The sequence below is a fragment of the Camelus ferus genome, chromosome 16 (genome assembly GCF_009834535.1).
Source record: "Camelus ferus isolate YT-003-E chromosome 16, BCGSAC_Cfer_1.0, whole genome shotgun sequence".
NCBI classification, from domain to species: Eukaryota; Metazoa; Chordata; class Mammalia; order Artiodactyla; family Camelidae; genus Camelus; species Camelus ferus.
The window spans coordinates 24,015,097-24,030,779 of NC_045711.1; the positions used below are offsets into that span (position 1 = coordinate 24,015,097).

The 15,683-nt window shown below is 45.7% G+C and overlaps 1 long non-coding RNA gene across 3 annotated transcripts in view; it reads right to left on the bottom strand.

The window, feature by feature from the left end:
- Positions 1 to 15,683, bottom strand: part of LOC106728639 — a 112,149-nt gene that overhangs the window by 75,484 nt on the left and 20,982 nt on the right. The gene's annotated exons all lie outside the window — the stretch shown is intronic.

Sequence of the window (15,683 nt, forward strand, 5' to 3'; positions counted from 1 at the left end):
TGGAATTTGAGGTCTGCAACTATGGCGGGCCACGTGCAAGTCCCCGCATGGCAAGGGAAGGAGAGAAAAGAAATCTAGGGCAGCTGTCCTCAACAAAGCTTCTCACTGGCGGTGGCTTTGCCGTGGTCACAGAACGTGAGCGTGCGCCCCCTTCTGGTCTCCCAACTCTACTTAACTGAGGTTTCTGTTCATTAATACATTACACGGCCCGGTAATTGTAGACGGAAGGAAGAAGTTAGGAAATCACTATTTGACAATCATATGTGTAGATTCAAGCAAGACTCACTCAGGGATGTCAAAACTAATAGGTGAAAGTTTGACGAGGAATAATACATCTACACAGTCTCAAGCTATCTCCCCACCAGATACTTACAAATTAAAGTGAAAACTAGTCACTTTATAGTGGAGAAACCTGGTAAACACCAACTTAACCGAGTGATCAAAGTCAGTATCACTAGTAATGGGACAAACCCCTGTCTGAGAAGGACACAGCATCATTTTTGTGTTATTCCTACCCAAGGCATAAGAACCACAACCTAAGCCCAAGGAAACACCAAGAGAATCCAAACTGAGGAACATCCTATAAAATAGTCTCTAAAACTTACCTGTTAACTTAAAAAAAAAAAATTCTAGGGTCACAAAAGGCAAGCACAGATTGAGAAACTGCTGAAGATTAAAAGACACAAAGAGGAAGGCCAACCCACTGCAACACGTTATCTTGGAATGGACCTTGGACTAGATTTTTATTTTATTTTACTTGCTCTCCAAGACTATTGGGACAACTGGCAAAATATGAAAAAGGATGGTAGATTAGATAAGGGTATTATATCAATGCTAATTGCCTGACTTTTAAAATAGTTGTACTACGGTTATAAAAAAGGACATTCTTGTACTTGGAAAATACAGAGTGAAATATTAAAAATGAAGGGGAATAAAAAAATAAAAAATAATAAGCAAACAAACAAACAGAATGAAGGGGCATCACGTCTGTGGCCGGTTCAGAAGGAATCTCACTGGAATGTGTCACCATGGCAAGCTAACTATTTTGAGCCGAAGGCAATCAAGGCCCAGCAGGCTCAAGAAAAGTGTTACCCCTCCCTTAATCATCAAAAACAATTTAGATAGGGGACCTGGGCCAGAAAGAAAGATAACTTTTTATCTGGATGGGCAGACATCTGATTACTAAATTTCTGCTCTTCTTTTGACCTTCCTCCTCTTGGAAGCCCCAGGCCCCTATCCCTTTCGGATGGCCCTTAGCATCACTGACACCATCCTGGACCCCTGCAGCAACTTCTGTCTTCCCACTGAACCTACTGAAGGAGGATTGATAAAGGGGCCACACTTAGGCTAACAGATAGCTTATTCTTATGCTTGCCCTTAAAACGGTCATCCTGACCTGACTGACCGGTAGCTACTCACAGCTCCAGGCCCACTGTTAAAATATAAAGCTATTAATTTTACTGTTTCTGTTTTATTCCAATAAATGAAAGTAATAATTGTACTTGGTTTCTGAGTTTTTCTCCAGGGAGAAGGTCACAGAACTGTAACCTTACAAAATAGGCTAAATACCACGAAGACCACGCCTTGGGCACTGATGAGATAAAAGAGATCGGAAAAAGTGACAACCACCAGCTTCTATAGAATTGGTCACCTGGAGGCATCATGAAGCTGCTCTGAGTCTTATGATGAGAAAATGATTCTGTTGATTGCTTATTGCTTGAGCTATGGCCAGATAGATAATCATCCCCCCATCTCCAAGGCAGGTTCACAGGTTTGAAGGCACCAGCGTGCTGGGAGTCCCCTTTGCCCTGCAAAGTAATAAAGCTGTCTCTTTTCTTTTAAGCTCCAAGACCCGCATGGCAAGGGAAGGAGAGAAAAGAAATCTGGGGCGAAGAAATCTGAGGTGGCCATTGGAATTTCAATTTAGCTCATCCAGGACGGGGCCAATATTTCAGCAACGCTCCCTAGGGCCGTACCGTGCAGTAAATCTCTCCTCTGCCATCAAGGGCTTTGTGGGTATTGTTTAATGAGCGTTAGGTCCAGGTGGCCTTCTGTTCTGTCAGCCTCCAACAATGAGGAAGACCTTCACTGATGTATTCCCAGCACCCACAAGACTAGTTACTCATTTATAAATCTTGACTTAGAAACACACGTCTTGTCTCCAGTCACATACCCGCATACCCTAGGGTGACTGTAAAGCAGAACCAGTGGTCCCTTGGTGGTGCAGCAGAATTGTATCTTCAAAGTGCTATGAGAAAAGGCCAGCCGAGCCCCGTGTACCAGTAAAACTATCAAGAGCAGGTTGAACCAATGACGTTTTCAGGCTTCGAAAAACTGAGTTTATCACCAATAGCAATTCACTACAGACACTTTTAAACAATGTATTTCTGGAAGAAAGAATATGACCCTAAGAAGCTCTGAAATATGAGAAAGAATGGAGAACAAAGAAATTGGTCGATAAGAGGCAACAGAAAATACAGAGATTTGTCTCTGTCCCTGTCTCCTAACAAGGAACTCTCAGGTCCCTTGGAATGTCCTAGATGATAAGAATGTCTTATTCTGATGAGGTGACTCCAGTGGAATCCGAGACAGCTCCTGGATGGGGGCCGGTCACCAGGAGACCGAGCTATGATTAGAAGCTTGGAATTTTCAGCCCCGTTCTTTCCACTTCTCCAGAGAGGGGCTGGAAAGGGAGTTAATAACAGATCCTGCCTATGTGAGGAAGTCTCCAAAAAACCCCAGTAGTGCGGGGTTCTGAGAGCTTCCGGAGGGGGAAGCACATTCTCATACCAGGCGGGTCGCCCACCCCCACCCCACAGGACAGCAGCTCCTGTACTAAGAGCACTGCCACTCCTCAGCCTGTGTGTCTCTTCGTCTGGCTGTTCACCAGCAGCCTTGACCACATCCTTTGATAAACTAGGAAGCATAAGTGCTCCTTTCAGTTCTGTGCATCACTTGAGCAAATTAATCAAACAGAAGGAGGGAGTCGTGAGAACCTCAGAATCTCAGATTTACAGCCAGTAGGTCAGAAGCACAGGTGACATCCTCGACTTGTGACTGGCATCTGAAGTGGGACTGAGCCCCAAACCTGTGGGATTGGACCCTGTCTCCAGAGAGATAATAGCAGAATTGAACTAAATTGAGTTAAACTGTGGGACACCCAGCTGGTGTGGCAGAATTGCTTGGTGTGGGGAACCACCCCCCACCACACACACACCCACATTTGGTGACCAAATGAGTCAGAGGTGAAGTGTTCTGTGTAAAAGTAAAGGCGACACACAGGAGGTAGACTGGGTTTTATTAACCCAGTAAACATGTAGGAAAAGTTCAGCAACTCCGTGAATATACTAAACCATAGGGCAAAGTGCACTGAGCCGTACTCCCGAAAAGATGCAATAAAAATGTTACCTGTCTTCCTGAGAGAGAAAAGAGAACCTTTAAAAATGCTTTAGTCCACAAGACTCACTCAAATAAAGATGCAAAGACTCTCCCACCTCCATCACACATCACTGTGCACCTCCACAAAATTATCCCACACTTCTCATAGGATGTGGGAGCAGGGTACCAGCCAAAAACCATATCCTTTGGCATACATCGGCTACAGTCAGATTTATAACCTGTGCTTCAGAGGCTTACCAAAAACCACTGCCAGAGAAGAGAAATTGGCATAATAGGGATAATTTAGAGCAAGGAGAGACTCCTTCCAGGACTAGTTACGCATTTATAAATCTTGACTTAGAAACACATGTCCTGTTTCCAATCACATACCATATGAAAAGGAGTTGGGGGAGGGTATAGCTCAGCGGTAGATCGTGTGCTTAGCATGCACAAGGTCCTGGGTTCAATATCCAGTACCACCATTAAAAAATAAAAATAAATAAGTGAAAACCTAATTACCTGCCCCTGTCAAAAAAAAAAAAAAAAAAAGGAATAAGGCTTCTGCTTCTGAGAAAGATAATCACCTGGCAAAAAAAAAAATGAAGTCTCTCTATCCAGCATTCCTGCTGCTACCACTGAGTACTCCCCAGATGGAGATTATGATCGGAAGCAGAACAGAGGTGATTAACAGACTGCTGGAGGGGACCCCCCCCCCAAGCCCCATCGTGGGCCAGTGCAGGCTGCTGGCTGACACCTGTACCCTTCCCTGGAAGGCAGCCTTTGGCTGATGGGAGCCCTTTGCTCTGAGGATCTTGGGACATTCCACCCTGCCCCCGCTCCTGGAAGCCCACACGTCCCTGAAAGGCTGTGAAAGTCAGGGCGGGGCCGCGGGGTGACCTCTGCACAGACCCCGGAGGCTAGACTTTACCTGAGACCTCATCTTGACTGTCCCTTTTCTCTCTCTCTCTCTGACAGGCACTTCCTGAAGAGCCCTCCCCTGGCACTCAAGCCACAAACCCGCGGTCCCTCCCTCAGGCTCTGCTTCTGGGAAGCCCAGGGAGCCTGCACTGGGCAACCTTTAACAGACAGCATACAGCTGTCTCCAGTTCTGCAGATAAGCCTAACGCCTTCAACCAGACATTCCTTTCTGATACCTGGTCTCACAATTTGACCGCCTCATTCTTTCTTGCTATAAACTCTCAACCAGAAATACATTCTGAACTGGATTTCTTGGAAGCCTGGTTTTCTCCCACGTCTGGAATACAGTTTAACGGGAACACACCATCTGTTCAAGGACTAAAGAGCTCCCACCCTTGACCCATTCCAGCGTGGACCAAGAGCCCCAAGGGCAAGTTCACATTCCCAAACCCTAAGGCCCTTCCCACCAGGAAAGAACTGATAAGGATTCAAAGCCTGGGCCGAGAAGAGGGTATTTTGCCAATGGGCAGAGCCACATTCTGCCCACTCAAGATTGCCACCTCCCTGGCTTTCATTTAACCCTGCTCTCTCTTTTCCCCTCTTTCCATAAGGTTTGCCCAGGTTCTCACACCTTTACTAACCCATCTGCCACTAACTAACATCGCCCCGCTTTCTCATATTCCTTATGTTTCCAGGTCAGTAGATCTCGAGGATTTACAACCTAACACGGCTCACGACTTTCTACTTTGTCACCTCTGTTCCACCCAGGTGCTTCTGGGTCAGTAGTCTGGGTGCTCGCTCTTTTCGTAGCGAGGAATCACTTGGGGTTTTTTGAAGTTGATGAGAATGAGAGGAGGTCGCTGGATGTGAACATGGTTCCTGGGTCAGGAGGGCATTTCAGAAATCAAGAGGGATTAGAAGACAGGATGCATGTTGGCGTCAGTGACGGAAGGCGAAGTTGATTTAGTAGAGGATGGCGGCATCTTCTGCTCTTGGGAACAGTCCCGGACCTACAGGTTGACTGGTGTATAAGGAAAAGGCGTGTTTGCAGAAGGAGAAAAGTATACCCTGCCAAACTTGAGGATTTACACATGTCCACAAAATTGTTTGCAGATGGGTTTATGCGAACACGTGGCACTCTCCGGATTACCACACTCTGGGAGGGCACACAGAGCAGCAATGTGCTGGCGACCTGGGAGCCAGGAAACCAGAGGCCTTCCCTGATCCTTCATTCACACACACCAGCTTCATCACGTTCTCAAAGCAAATAGCACAACCAGATGATACATGACATTGAGTTTCCATCATTAGCTGAGCTCAAGGGCAGGAAAAAACACGCCCCACGTGCCCTTTCATTTCGTATAGGCACCACAGTTCTTCCGAATGGAGGACGAACTCTTGGCACAGCCCAAGCCATGTCACGGCTGGGGAATTCCTCTCCCCAGATGGGTCACGTTCCCCCAGGATTGCTGGTTGTTTGGGGCGAGGGAGGGTGTCAGAAAAGTACCTGTGATTATCAGTATCTCAGAGTCAGGGGCTAGTGAAATCAGAAGACCCACATCGGGTGATATGACGGGTCCAGAAGAAAGGCTCGGCAAGAAAGGTGTTTGGGATGAGGGAGTGGGTAGGTAGGTTTCTGACTTACACATTCAGACAACCAGGGCGGAGTCATTACTCACAGGGCTCGGCTGGGGGTTGACAGAGACACATGCCACCTCTTGCTGGGGGAATTTATGGACTTACAAATACACCCACATGGCTCTCAGGAACCTCTTTCTTCTGCCTTATTGTCCTCCAGCTGCCAGAGCTGGAAATTAAAAAGAGCCCAGTGTGAGGACAGCTAATTTCAGAGGATTGCACAACCACAGGCAGGAATTAGCTGTCCTCTTCGGGCTGCTGAGAGCTTGGCAGTTTCCTCAGCCACCAGGCCAGGTGTCCAAGATCTGAGAGGTGATAAAAAAATGGTTTGCACGTGTGTGGGCAAGGGCTGGACAACAGCACAGCACAAGCCCAGTGTGGAAGCCGTGCAGGACATGGATGACCTCTGGGGCCCCCAGAGGTGAGCAGCCGCTCTACCCCAAGGACAGGGCCTAAGAACAACCCAGCTCTCTGGGAGGCTCTCCTCTGGGTCTTTCAAGTTCTGAAGGCTTAAAAAAATGACCATGTATTTGCTCGTGACTTTATGGACAGACAGTAAGGCTGGGATCAGCTTCCTGCTGCTTGGTCTGGGGTTACCCCTACTGCTGCAGGAGCTGGCCGGCCCAAGATGGCCTCACTCTTCTGTCCGGTTGTCCACACCGGCTCTCATCTGGGTGCCTCCATCCTCCTCCGTGCAGCCTCTCGTCCTCCAGGAGGCTAGACCCAGCTCCTGGACGTGGTGGCAGAGGGTTCCAGGAGCACAGGGGCAGAAGCTCCGAGGCCACGTGAGGCCGACTGTCAGAAGGCACACATCATCATTCTGGCCACATTCTATTGGCCGAAGAAAGCCCAAGGCCCACCCCGAGTTAAGGGGTGAGAAAATATACTTGACTTTTGTTGGGAGGAGTGTGTACATTCGAGGCCTTTGAGGATGGGAGGGCTTGTGCAGCTGTCTCTGCCAGCAGTGCATCTGGTGACACCAGGCTTCCATGTGCGCTGCTGCTCTCACTGCCCAGAGGTGCAGGCGGATACAGCACTTCACCAAAAGGGTCCCGTCTTTCTTACAGTCCAGTGTCTGTCCCCAGCGCATCAGTCTGCACAGGGCTAACCAACTAACATCAGTATAGTGCTTCCTACGTTTCTGGAACTGTTGCAGGCATATTTAATGAGCACAGCAATCCTTATGAAGTTGGTACTGTTACCATTCTCACGTTAAAATGAGGAAGCTGAGGCATAGCGAGCTTAAGGAACGTGTCCCAGCCCACACTGTAAACAGTGGAGCTGAGACTGGGGGCTCTGCAATACACCCTCTTAAACATCCCACGCCGCTGCCTTGGAAGACCTTGATGTCTGGAGGTATCCTCCGCCTTGGCATTCCTCCCTCCTTCCTTGTCTAATCTGAGGGGCCAAGCTCAGGGATTTGGAGGGGGACAGTGGCTGGAACACACATCCCTGCCTCTTTCTCTCCCTGACTGTTGCAGCCAGTGAGGCCAGTGGGCAGGGCTTGGCATAAACATCTGAGCTCCCAGGTTCCCTGGGGCAGGAGGCAGGTGAGGACTTGATTTGTTTTGGTGTGGTGGGCGACTGTCACCAGGGACCAGCAGCAAAGAAGAGCGCTTGCCTGGTCTTGCACTCTGGGAAAAAGTCCAGCATACAGGGGTTCCCCAAGAGGACTCAGCCAGAGTAGGCGGGAGGATGGGGCAGGTCTGCGCAGTTCCAGGTACTGACCAAAGACCACTGGTTGCACTTCCCTCACCACACACCTGTGTACACACACACACACACAATTTCAATTACATCCTCTTTTTTTGAGCTCAGCTCTCAGACAGTGCTCTCACAAGGTATAAAGTTAAATCCAAATAGGTGGTCATGTGACTAGGCAGCTGAACCGGTGTCCAACTGAGATCCAACATCACTGTGTCACTGCCACCAGGTATTTGCCAACACTCCAGCGGGCTTTGATCCACTGCATCACTTACAAGAAATCCCCGTTTATCCCTGCATCTCCCTTCAGTCTCTCAAGACTCAAAGTCCCAGGTGAGAAGCATCCAGGAGACAGCAGCCCCTCCACCTGTGCTGGTGCTCTGGCTGCCAATGGGCTGGGCAGGTGTCTAATATAATGCCTAGAGCAAGCGCTTAAAAAGCTATACAAAGAGATACACTCAAAAACACTATAGATAAAACAGAATGCTAAAAATAACCCACAAATAGGCAGAAAGGTTAGTGGGGGCAGGTGGGGGCTGAGTGGGTGGGGAAGAAACAGTGAGCCAGGCAAAGGGGAGTGCAGAAGCAAGGCCACCCGGGCGAGAACAGCATGCGTGCGGTAGACCTGCAAGAAAGTAGGTGGTGCTGCCACATGGGATGTTATACAGGAATATTGCTGGAGCAGTAGGCAAGGTCCAGACCACTGACAGTCTGAATAAGAGACTTATCAGATAAGAAAATTAAAAAAAAAAAAAAAAAAAAAAAAGAGGCATCAGAGCTTGGCCTTGTTCTGCATGCACTGGGCCTGAGGACAAAATCCAATCTGTACATTCCCCATGAGAATATTTTTCTTTATTTTTTTAAAATTAAGAATCCCCTTGAGAATTTCATTTTTCCAAATCAGTAGTCCCCAGCTACTCTCCTCCCGCTATTTCCTCTTGCTCAGAGTCAACCGCTTTCGTATCTTCCAGCTGAGCCTTTTGGCATTTACCTCCATACTTCTAAATTACACGCTTGCATTGAGACTTCTTATGTTTTTGATTTTAGGCATTACCCACTGGTGTCTGACCTGGAAGATGAGGATTTGGCTGCCTACCCTACTGCTGCCCTATGACACACATGCAACTTGATTACATCATAATTTTGGTTAGTCCAGGACCAAGTGTTCACATTATTACAGTTACCTAAATGGTATCCTCAGCAGGGCCATTTCATAAGCTATAATTGCCTTTCCTTTCTTGCCCAACTTCCTCCAACCCTCCCCTGGCACTGATGCTTGTTATATTTTGCAGTTAGCTTTGTTTTCTGTACAGTTATCAGGAATTCTGTCTCAAACTTTCTGCCAGCTGCCTAACTATACGTAACTCAAGCTGATCATTTAGGGATTCTATCAGCTTCATTATTTTGAGGAATAAATCTTTCCCTGAGTTTCTGACTTCCTGCAGTCCGGCCTGGTTGCCTCCTCACCTGGCTCCTGTTTCCACTGTCAGCCTGGCAGCTCTTCTCTGGGTTGAATCTCCTCTCCTTATCCCACGTCTTCTTCCCAGTTTACATTCTCATTTTGGTGGAGCAAGACCTCTGGTAGCTTCCTTTTGAAAAGGTGTAGGAGGGAGGAAAAGCGTTTAAGATATTACCTCTGACAAACCTTATTCCTCCACCGCACTGACAGTTTGGCTAGATACAGAATTCTAAATTGGAAATAGTTTTCAAGACATTGCTCCACTGCTTCCTCGCCTCTACTTTTGCCTTTGACAACCTAAAACCAGTCTGGCTCTTTTTTCATGTGACCTGTTTTTCTCTCTCTGGAATCACGTAGAATCTTCTCTGGATATTGTGGGTCCTTTCGTTCTAGAAACTCATGTCCTTCAGGGCTGAGAAATTACATGGAATTACTTTGATTATTTGTACCCCTTCCTTTTTTCTCTCTCTTTTCAGAACTTCTGTTATTTAGGCATGGAGCCTCCTCATTTACCCAATAATTTTTCTTAAATTTTTTCCTCCTATTTTCCATCCATTTGTCTTACTTGCCCTCCTCTCTGGAAGCATTCAGTATTCATATATTCCCTTAATATGCTTGGCTTCATTAATGTACCACATCTTCATCCATGCCTAATATTTTCCAGACTGAAACTCTATTTAACTCTGTAGAGGGAAAAAACAAAAACAAAAACCCTCTGGTCTTTTGCCAAGGTTGAGGAGCAGCAAAGTAGTTGAAGAGTGTGTGGCAGAGAATTGTCTTAAATAGATTTCTATCAATCATTAGTATAAGTCATCCACTCATCCTATTTCCAGAGGTACAAATGCCAAAAATTCCTAACCCTTTTGAAGTTTCTATAGTATAAATTGGTTTGGGTCTTGGCTCCCCACTAAAAGTTTAGTATGCTGCTATCTGGAGACGCTAAATCAGTTATCATTTCCTATCTGCTTTCCATTTCCAGAATTGTGTTGCTATGGTCTCTAATCCTCTCTTCCTCAACCCTGTGGGTTTATGCTTTTTAAAATCCTTTTATTATCATCTTAGTGGAGCTTTAGGAGGGAACATAAATAAATGCATGTGTTCCGTCTGTCATCTTTATCCAGAAGTCCACAAGGCATGTTTAGTCTAGTGTTTTTATTTTCATGATGCTCTTTTAAAAGTTTAATATAAGCCATGTTGGTCATCTGGACCCTTATCATCAAGTATCGCTGTGTGGTTTCAGTGCCCACATTTGTATTTATGATTATTTACCGATCTCCTAAAAAGTCACACTTTAATGAACTTCTAACATAGTGTTTCTCAAACTGGAGGGCAGGGCTTTCCTATACATAGAAAAGTATTCTCACACTTGAGAAATTACTGTCAGTGGTATGGACCCACTGGAAAATTTTAAGTGGAAGAGAGAGAGAGTCAGATCTCCATTTTATATAAATCACCTTGGCAGCCAGCTGAGTGAAAGGTGAATTTGGGAGGACAAGATGGATGGCAGGAAGGGCAATAAGAAAACAGTTGTAATCCAAGTGGATATGGGCCACTTTTAGTAGAGGTAGAGAGATAAACACTGATTTGAAAAATATTTAGGATCAAGATAGCGAATGGAGAAAGTGTATAGCTCAGTGGTAGAGCCCATGCTTGGCGTGCACAAGGTCCTGGGTTCAATCCCCAGTACCTCCATTAAAAAGAATTTGAAGAAAAAAGAAGAGAGAGAGCAAATGGATTCAATTTGGATTCCAAACTAATTTAAAAAAAAGTTCACTGTGAATAGTGTTAAGCATCATAGACAGAAAAACAATAAATTACTGTGATTTTTTTTTGGAATAGTTAATGGATTATAATAAACAATATTTTGGCAGCACAATTGAGATTAATGATGAAATCATTTCAAGTTTCATAATTTTAACATTTTTGTTTCCTACTGTTACCGAGACCAATTATAACGGTGCAAAATTTTATCAATTGCACCGTCACGCAAATAGGCAGATTATCTATTGTCAAAACTAGTTTCTCATTTCTGACAAAATAACATTTATTTTTTCAAGAAGTTGAGATTTTCAAGGGGTTGAAAAAAATTCCCATTAATAATTCTATAAAAAAAAATGTAAGAAAAGAAAACTTGGCAATCTTGAAAAGCATTAGGCACTAATTGTTTGAATCAAAGTGCTAACCCATATTCTGATTTATCTAGAACATCCCAGCTGACATTCAAATTTTTGTCATCAACTGTATTTTCTTTTTGCAAGCTCAGTTTCTACTCAGTTTCAATTCAGTGCATAAATTTGCCTTCTTATAAATTCTTGAAATACAACCGGCACCATTTTCATAATGGCTTTTTTTTTTCATAAAATAATTAATCATCTAAAATGGTTTTGATTGAAGGGACAAAGCTGGCTTCTGATACATAATTAGGACATCTGATACATTTTGATTAGGAACTTGCTTGAAATTCATGCCATTTCAGATACTGAGAAATAAACTGATTTTAGTTAAAAAAAATTTTAAAAAAACTTTTGCAGAGATGCTTATACAAATTATTTCAGAGCAAAGAGTACTTGAAGTTTTGATCTCTCAGTTTTGTAAAATATAATCTTCGGTGAAAAGTATGTATTTATACACTTCAAGATTTTAATTCAACTTAATGATGACATATTTCTAAGAAATCTAGTGAAGTATATTTCAAATGTAGACAAAAGAAAAAAAATTAACTTTTTATTATGGAAAATTTCAAGCACATATAAAAGTAGAAAGGGTAGTGTAATGAACCCCCACTGTGCAGCTCATGTGAATATAATTGCTAATACAACATAACATAATACAAAAATTATCAACTCATAGCCAACCTTGTTTCATCTGTAAATATTTCCGCGTGTATTACTAAGAGGTATGAACGCTTTAAAATAACCGCAATACCATTATCACACCTAAAAAAGTTAGCAATTCCTTAGATTCACCAAATATCCAGCTTGTATTCAAATTTCCCTGATGCAAAATAGAATTATAAGGTAACAAACTGACAGAGAAGCCAACATTAAGTTAAAAGCCATTGCAGCATGACAGCCTGAGCAACTCCACAGACCCACTCTGCAGTGAAACTGGCGAAAAGTGTAAAAAGACAACCATGTGAAGTACCTAGAAATGGTCCTAAGGATATACAGCAAATGGAGGAACATCTATTCGAGAAAATCTACTACAATTTGGTAAAAGTCTTTGCGCCAATATTGCTCTCACTGTCTCTTCCCCCAACTCCCAGCCCAGTGAGACAAAAACTCCACTCTAGACTGGTGTAGCCAAGAGCTCGGGGCTCCCTCTCCCATCAGAAGGCCTTCTTCCTGGGAGGAGCAGCACTTCAGCATTCCTTGTCTTTTGTACTGTTAGGTCCCCTGGGGTGGGGGTGGGGGTGGCAATTATGTTTATTTATTTTTAATGGAGGCATGAGGATTGAACCTAGGACCTTGTGCATGCTAAGCATGTGCTCTACTCCTGAGCTAAACCCTCCCCACCTCCCACATTAGTACTTCTTGTTCTGCCTCAACTCCCTGCTGCTGATGCTAAGTTCTGGGCAGGTGTGGCCCAGAGGTGGGGACCCCTTCTGCTCAACCCCCGTTCATGGAAGTGGGGGGGCCTCTACCTCGAGCATGATGTCACTGAGGATACTGGGGCCTCCCTGGCTCATAAAGTGGTGGTTCCATGCCAGGGGAGGCAAGCTGAGAAGACCTCAGGCTACTGCCTCTCTTCCACCACGTGGTCAACTCCTAAACAGGGCTGTCACTCAGAGAGAAGCAAACCACAGTCCCCAGTCTCAGGCTCCGACGTTGCCTAGGGACAGAAGCAGGCTGGGAAACAAATGGGTTTAATTGCCTCCAAAGGAGCTGACTTTCTTTGCAACAGAGAGCAGAGAAGTTCAAGCCTAAGGGTGCTCTCAAAAACAGGAGGTTGTGGTGAAAGGTGATGGCAGGAGGAGGTGGTAGATGGTAGATTCATTGAAGACACAGGCTAAAGTGTAGGCCAGCTAGTTTGCAGGAGAGAACAGGGAAAGAAACTGGACACTAACTCAGGAGTCTGGTGTCTGCAGAGCAATTTACACCCCAGGGCGTTGCTGTAAGCAATAATACATCAACAGCTGGCAATGAACGGATCTTGACAGCTGGGTGTGGTCAGGGAAAGAGGTGAAGAGAGTCTACCCAAATCACTGCCATCTCAGGGTGACTGAGCAGACCCTGAGCTGCACTTCCTGGCAGAGCAACATCACAGGTTTAACACTTCGGGGGAGTGAGGGAGAAGGCTTCACAGAGATAAGCCAGCCAGTCACTAAACAAACAAGTGACGACAAGCTGGGGCAAGGGATGGGTGGGGTGCGGGTCACCAGTACCCAGAGTTGCTACATCATCTAAAATGTCCGGTTTCCAGCAAAAATATATTAGACAAGCAACGAAGCAGGCATAAAAAGTTAATAAACAGAAACCTCAATTAAACAGAGTCAAGAGACAGAAGAGGAAGCTCTCACACCCTTTGAGGACAGCAGGGCCCAAAAGGAAGAAGACAGACTCCTCCTCCTTCCTGGCAAAGACTCAGCCAATGAAAAGCCATGGAGACTCTCTACCAGGGCCCTCCCAACTCCTTTTTTTGCCCTCTATAAAAGTGATCTTTTTCCCTTGCCCTGGGGGACTTGCACATGGCTCACCATGGTTGCAGACCCCGAATTCCAATTCTTTGCTGATCCCAAATAAAACCATTTTTGCTGGAGAAATCTGGCAGTCTACTTGTTTCAAGTTGGCACAGGAAAGCATGATTCTCACACTGAAAATAGGCAGGCGACAGGACCTACCTTGTGGGAGTGGCCAGATGTTGGATCTAAAAGTAGCCCTGAGGAGGGCACTTTTTTATTTAATTCAAATTCAGATTCAGAGACAGATGTAGCAGGACTAGATCTGGAAAACATCCGCTCCATTGTCCCATCGGGAATGTTGAAGGCCCTGGTGGCCTCAGTGGGGACAGCTTCAGTGGTAAAGTAGGTAAAGAAACCAGGCTCAGAGAGAAATGGAGATGGTGTGGACTTCCCACCAAGAAGGCGGAGAAAAGGAAAGGGTAGCTAACAAGGGTATCAGTTCAACAGAGGTTTTTGTTTGTTTGCCTTTGTTTTGTTTTGCTTTGCTTTTTAGGATGGAATATTTGGGGACATGTTCACACACTGGGATAAGGACCCTGTAGAGGGGGAGGGGAGGGCTGCCCAAGCAAGACCGGAAGAGGTGGGAGAGAGGCTGGCTTTCACTGGAGGGGGCCTGGAGGAATGCTTGTGAAGATATGTGGACATGAATATGTTTGGAGGCCATTCTCAGTGGGTCTGTCACATTTCTACACATGTGAGCAGAGGCACTAACTGCCTTTTGTCCCAGACTATCTTTCTAAGAATGTTGGTATATAGCAAATGACCTGAGAAGATGAAGATTGTGCCCCCATCTGGAGCAGAGGGTAGATTTTCCTATTTGCAGTATAATTTTTAACGCCTCCCTCTAGGGCAAGGGCAAGTTTGCTTGCAGTCCGTTGTAAAAGATTCTGGCTTCTCTTGTTCAGGGTTCCCCAACTGTGTTGCAGATCCACTGTGCAGCAGATCTGCTGTGTGGCCCCTCCTGGGTCCCTCTGTCTCACCCTCATGGGGCCTAAGGGGTAAGGAGGGAGCAACAAAATCACAAAATCAATGTTGCTTACTGTGCTGTGAGTAATAAACTCCTTCATCTCTGACCCCAGAATCTTGTGTCATCTGCCAGCATCCTTAAAACCATAGAAGGCTGATGTTCTAGCTTGAATGGAGGGTAAACCTCAGACCTTTTACAGTTCCGGACAGAAGATGACTTTGTACTTAGAGGCATGGGACATTGAAGCTCCCCTCTAAGAGGGGTGGCAGGGAGAAGAGGCTTGAGGAAAGAGGTGACAGTCTTGGAATCATCACTGAGCAGGATGGAAGCCAAAGCTCACCAAGGACAAGGAAACAGCTCGTGTGGAGAGCCCAGCTGATGCTGGATGTATACCATTCTGCTGTGGAATGAGACACTGGCTGGCAGCTCTGAGCCAGGCCAGGGGACAGGCAGTATTGGGGAAGGGACACTGAACAGGCAAATCAGAGTGTGAATCCAGGTCAGAGTTCTGCTGGGCGGAAAGCCAGGAACACAAGAGAATCTGGGTTTCGATGAAAGGGTAGCTCAGATTATGACTCCCCGGATCCTGTCTAGATAGGAAAGAAAGCTTCAGGGAGAGGGCTGACATGCTGGGAGACAATGGAGGGGTGGAGAGATGAGGGGTAGAACATGAACCCCAGGTGGTGGACAGGAGGCTCTAGTCTGAGTAGGGTATCGACTTTTAGGTACTGGATGTGGACCTGAATCATTAACACAGATGGTGGGGGTCAACCCCACAACAGGAGGAGAGCCGTCCCCAGCTTCATGCTGGAGTCCAGGCACCTGGAGGCTGGCCTGTGGTAGGGGCCATGTTTTAGGTCTGAAGATGGAACACTGAAGAAATTAATAGTGATCCTCTCTTTCTTCATGAAGTAGGTAAGGCTTTGAGGGGGGAGGGT